We start from the raw sequence: 6,260 nt of genomic DNA on the forward strand, positions 1-6,260 counted from the left end.
ATGTATTCAGATAGTGGTGTAGAACACAATACGCTGGATATTTATTTTGCATGATACATTTTGCCCTTTGATTGAAAAATTACAAAAACGTAATATGGCCTTTCAGGGGTTGACGGATCGATCCAATTTTTGATAGTATGGATACCATCAATAAAACTTTAATTGATTTGTGAGCCAACAGAAGTTGTTGCCTTTTTAAAGTTAACGTTCACTAATTTAATTTTGCCAGAAACAATTGCATGGAAATGAGGGAGACATTATTTTAGTTACCAAGTTTTGTTAGTTAAATAACTGTCACACCAGCACACAAGATTGCTCTTAATGTCAGTGCAGTCATAATTAGTGGTTTATAAATTGTTCACAATTAAGTAATAATTAATAGTTCTTATCTGGTTAAAATCTCTTTGCATGTCGACATCTCAGAGTGGGAGGCAGGATGTGTCAGTCTTAGACATCACGCAGGAAATTCGGCTTTTATCTTGAAATGGGCATCTACTCTTTGAAGAGCAGAAAGAACAAGAACATATAATTGTGCTGTGTATTTTTGTACCGATCTGCAAACCATGGGAAACAGGGCACAGGATTACTTCTCAGAAGTAAGAGTGAACATTACTCTTGGTTGTATTTTGTGAATTAAAGAATATTGTACTGTTGTCCAGGGTGTACGCCGCCTTCCTCCCGATTGCCGCATTTCTCACGATTGTAGCTGAGTTAGGCACCAGGTAAAGAAACAGCAATAGATTTAACACTAGTGTCACAAGGGTTAGCAGGAAAGGTGGAGTGGGAAGTAAACAAATACAGCACTATGGGAAGTGATCACTACCCAAATCTTCATTCACATAAACATAAATCAAATGACAGAAAGCACTAGGATAGAAGGAAGATGGAAGTATAATCATGGTGACTGGGGAAAATTTAGGGAAATTACCAACATAACATTAAAGGAAGTGGATATAAATCAAGATATTGAACAATTAAATACAGATATTACAAAGAGTATAATGGAAGCAGCCGAACAGAGCATACCAAGGAGTAGAATAGGGAGAAGAAGGAAGATAGTGCCGTGGTGGACACAAGAGTGCACATTTGCAATACAAGAACGGAATAGAGCATTTAGAATATTGAGAAGAACACATCATTTCCAAGATATGATCCAATATAAAAGGCAACAAGCTAGAGTAAGGTATGTTATTAAAAAAACAAGAAAACACAATTGGAAAACTTTTTGTGAAACACTAAAAAGAACTACTCCTTTAGGCCAAGTGTGGGGAATGATCAAGAGAATGTCAGGGGTCAAAAAAGAACAGAAAATCATGTGATGAAAGATGGAACACGGTGTGTGGTAGAAAAATAAAGAAAAAGCAGAACTTTTTGCAAAAACATTTGTTAAAGTGCACAGTAATGATAATTTGAGAAATGTAGAAAAACAAAAAAGAGAAGAAGCAATTAGTTTAAATATTGGGGAAATTATGGAAGACAACGATGATAGATTTACCAACACTATGGATATGACATTTTCTTTGCTGCCCACATATGCGGTCCTCTCCAAGGTTTATCATAGTCATCATTGTCACCGACGTCCCACTGGGTGTGAGTCCCAGTGGGTGTGAGTTTTCCTTGCCCTTATGTGGGCTCTACAGAGAATGTTGTTGTGGTTTGTGTTGTGGTTTGTGCAGCCCTTTGAGACACTAGTGATTTAGGGCTATAGAAATAATCATTGATTGATTGATAATTAAGATAGAACACAATAAAACGTGGCAGGATAATTGGAATAAGTAAACAAAAGGTAGAGAGTATTACAAAGTCCAGAGGAGAGCAGGTGTAATGAGAGGATGGGTTAGAAATAGGAAGGAAGAAGACATTATTACTACAATGAGATTAGGACATACATATCTAAATAGTTCACTAAAATTGATCGGGAAACATACTACAGGGCTGTATGATTTTTGTCATCAGATAGAAAGTGTTGACCATGTTTCAATACAATGTAGGAAATACAATAGAGAAAGATAAATACTTGAAAGTAAGTTAGCAAAAGTAAATATTAGGTTAGCAGTGGAAGATATATTAGGATTGCATTCATAATACATAGGATATAAAGCAATATACACATATTTAAAAACACTGGATTTAATAAGACATGCACCTGGGGATAGGTTGATTGGGAACACTAAATTGGCCCTAGTGTGTGAATGTGAGTGTGAATGTTGTCTGTCTATCTGTGTTGGCCCTGCGATGAGGTGGCGACTTGTCCAGGGTGTACCCCGCCTTCCGCCCGATTGTAGCTGAGATAGGCGCCAGCGCCCCCCGTGACCCCGAAAGGGAATAAGCGGTAGAAAATGGATGGAATATAGAGCACGGATCCACCTCGGTCCACACTCCATTACAGTAGGTGGCGGTAATGCACACCAGAAGGTTGCTTGCGAACTGCCATAAAATCAAAAGAAGAAGAAGAAGAAGAAGAAGAAGAAGAAGAAGAAGGAGGAGGAGGAGGAGGAGGAGGAGGACAGTGTCACGGGGGAAGCTTCCGGAAGGAGAGACGCGGAACTACCAAACATTTGGAGTGAATTTGGCGACGGCGAGAGTATCTAAAACTGTTTTGGCGGTTGAGCATAAGCTGTTTTGTGACTGGATCGAGATGGAAGGGGATAGTGACGGGATGTATGAGGATAGTATGGAAATGGATAGGACTAGAGGGGAGAGAGGAAAGAAGGGGAGAGGAGGGAGTGAAGGAAAGTCGAGTACTAAAAGAGTGCATGAAGACGATGAAGAGGCTGATAAGAGGAAAAGGGTTATGGTAGATGAATATAAGATCATTTATACATTTAAATCAAACCAAGATATGAATGACATTAGTTTGATGACACTGGTTAAGGGATTAAAGAAGGACATTGGAGAGGTGGAGATAGCGAAGGTGCTCAGGGACGGACGGCTGTTGATTAAATGCAAAAATGGAGAGCAAAAGAACAAAGCAATGCGATTGCAAAAACTGTGCAACAAAATAATAAAGGAAAAAATCGAAGTGGGAGAACGAAAGGGGGCAAGAGGAGTCGTGACAGGAATCCCAAGAGGAGAAAATTTAGATGATCTGAAAAAAGAAATAAAAGGAGGAACTGTCACTATGATGAAAAGAATGATGGCATTTAGGAACGGTGAAAAGACAGAGAGCGAATCCGTGCTAGTGCAATTTGCAGAGGAGGTCCTACCAGAGAGAATCATGATTGGGTATTTAAGCTTCTATGTTAGAGCTTACGTGCCACCCCCAGTACGTTGTTTCAAGTGCCAACGTTATGGGCACATAGCTAGTGTGTGTCATGCTAAGATGAGATGTGGACGGTGTGGAGGAGAGCATGAATATGGACAATGTGGAGAAAATGAACAGGTCAAGTGCTGTAATTGTGGCGGGAATCACACAGCAGCGTATGGGGGCTGCATCTTAAGAAAACAAGCAACAGAAGTACAGCAAATCAGAGTTGAAAGAAATATTACATACGCAGAGGCAGTTAAAATAAGAAATCAAGAAAGTGCAGAACAGGATAGAAGTGAAAATAGTTCAAGAAATAAAAAACAAGAGGCAGCAAATACAGGAATTTCCATGGACAAACTAGTTGTATTCCTGGCTTATGTAATAAATTGTACAGAACAGGCTAGAAACAAGACTGAGAAAATCAAAATAATTGTGAAAGCAGCAGTAAAGTTTTTAAATTTAAAAGAACTATCCTGGGAACAGGTGCAAGGTGAGCTACAGAGAGTAGACGAGACCGAGTCATGTTACCACAATCCAACGCCATGTTAATTGTTCAGTGGAATGCCAGAAGTTTGATAACAAACGGACAGGAATTAAAGGGATATATTAATAATATGAAAAATAAACCACATATAATATGTATTCAAGAAACATGGCTGAAGCCAAAATTAAACTTTATAATAAAAGGATATATAACGATACGTAAAGATAGGAATGATGGGCAAGGAGGAGGATGTGCCATATTTATTAAGGAAGATATGCATTATTCAATATTAAAAGTAAAACAAGAACTAGAGATAGTAGGAGTAGAAGTATGGAATAATAAAGAAAGATACAAAGTACTAAACTTCTATAATCCATGCAAGAAATTAGAAATTCGCCAACTAGAAACAATAATCGAGCACTGGAGTGGCAATATTATTTGGTGTGGTGACTTTAATGCACATAGCACAATGTGGGGTGAAAGGGATGACTGGAATGGGGATACATTGGAAGCACTTATGGAGGAAAAAGAACTGGTGTGTGTGAATGATGGGTCGGGAACAAGGTTAGATGTCGTCACGGGTAAAGAAACAGCAATAGATTTAACACTAGTGTCACAAGGGTTAGCAGGAAAGGTGGAGTGGGAAGTAAATAAATACAGCACAATGGGAAGTGATCACTATCCAATCTTCATTCACATAAACTTAAATCATAGGACAGAAAGCACTAGGATAGAAGGAAGATGGAAGTATAATCATGGTGACTGGGGGAAATTTAGGGAAATTACCGACATAACTTTAAAGGAAGTAGATATAAATCAAGATATTGAACAATTAAATACAGATATTACAAAGTGCATAATAGAAGCAGCCGAACAGAGCATACCAAGGAATAGTATAGGGAGAAGAAGGAAGATAGTGCCGTGGTGGACACAAGAGTGTACAGATGCAATACAAGAACGGAATAGAGCATTTAGAATATTGAGAAGAACACATAATTTCCAAGACATGATCCAATATAAAAGGCATCAAGCTAGAGTCAAAAGAAATGATAAAAAACTACCAAAGTGGTTTTCGCGAAGCAAGAACCACAAATGACCCAGCAGTGCAGCTGGAAGAGGAAATTAGAAAGGGACAAATAAATAAAGAAAGTATAATTGCGGTATTTTTTGACATAGAGAAAGCGTATGATATGTTGTGGAAACAGGGGATGCTGATGAAACTAAATAAGATTCGGATTAGAGGAAGAATGTACAGATGGATAAAATACTTTTTAACAAGTAGAACATTATTAGTAAAAATAGAGAATGAATATAGCAGAGAATACGAAGTGGAAAATGGGACCCCACAAGGGAGTATAATAAGTCCAGTACTATTTTCCATCATGATAAATTAAGTTTTTAGTGAAGTGGAAGGGTTAGTGGAGGTGGCATTGTTTGCTGATGATGGAGTGATGTGGAAGAGAGGTAGAAATACAAATCATATAGAAAAGAAGATTCAAAAAGCGGTAAATAATGATCAAGACTGGGGGACGGCTTGGGGTTTAAGATTCTCGGTTGGAAAGACAAAAGTCATAAATTTTACAAAGAGGAAAGTACAAAACAAGCTCCAAATAAAACTCTATGGAGAAAACATAGAAGAGGTACAAGTATTTAAATATTTAGGAATATGGTTTGATAAAAATATTAACTGGTCAACCCACATCAGCAAGATAGTGGAGAAAAGTAAAAAGGTGTCAAATATAATGAGGGCTTTGAGGGGTAAAGATTGGGGGGCTGATAGGTTGACATTGAAAACAATATATATCACTTTAATTCGATCTGTTATCGACTACGGATGCATTATTTATCAATCTGCTTCAAAAACACTACTTGAGAAAATAAACCGGATCCAGTCGCAGGCGTTAAGATTATGTTGTGGAGCTACTAAATCTACTCCAGTGGCAGCATTACAAGTAGAAATGAATGAAAAACATTTGGACATGAGGAGAGATCAACTCTCAGCAGTTTATTGGGCAAATTTAAAAGGATCCAAGCAAGGACATCCAACCCGTCAAGTGCTAATAAACTGCCAAGAAAAAGGGAAGAAAAAAATTAATAGTTTTGGGTGGATAATAGGAGATATATGTAAAAAAACACAAATTGACAATATTAAAGTGAGCCCTACAGTACCAATTCCTGCAATACCACCGTGGTTGTATGAAAACCCAAAGGTAGACATGCAGTTATTGAAGAATAGACATTTAAATAGTTACCAAATAGAACAACGGATTGAGGAAATGTTTTTTGATAATATTATGATATACACAGATGCATCAAAAACTATAAATAGTAAAGTAGGAGCTGCTGCAGTTATCCCACAGAGAAATATAGTGTTGAATAAAAGAATTAGTGATAAACTATCTGTTTTTACGGGGGAATTGGTAGCAATTTATATGGCAGTTAACTGGATAGAGGAAAACAAAGCTAGGAAAGTAGTCGTGTGCTCGGACTCCAGCAGTGCATTGACGAGCATAAAAAACATAACATCAG

Source organism: Nerophis ophidion, linkage group LG02 (assembly GCF_033978795.1).
Source record: "Nerophis ophidion isolate RoL-2023_Sa linkage group LG02, RoL_Noph_v1.0, whole genome shotgun sequence".
Lineage (NCBI taxonomy): Eukaryota > Metazoa > Chordata > Actinopteri > Syngnathiformes > Syngnathidae > Nerophis > Nerophis ophidion.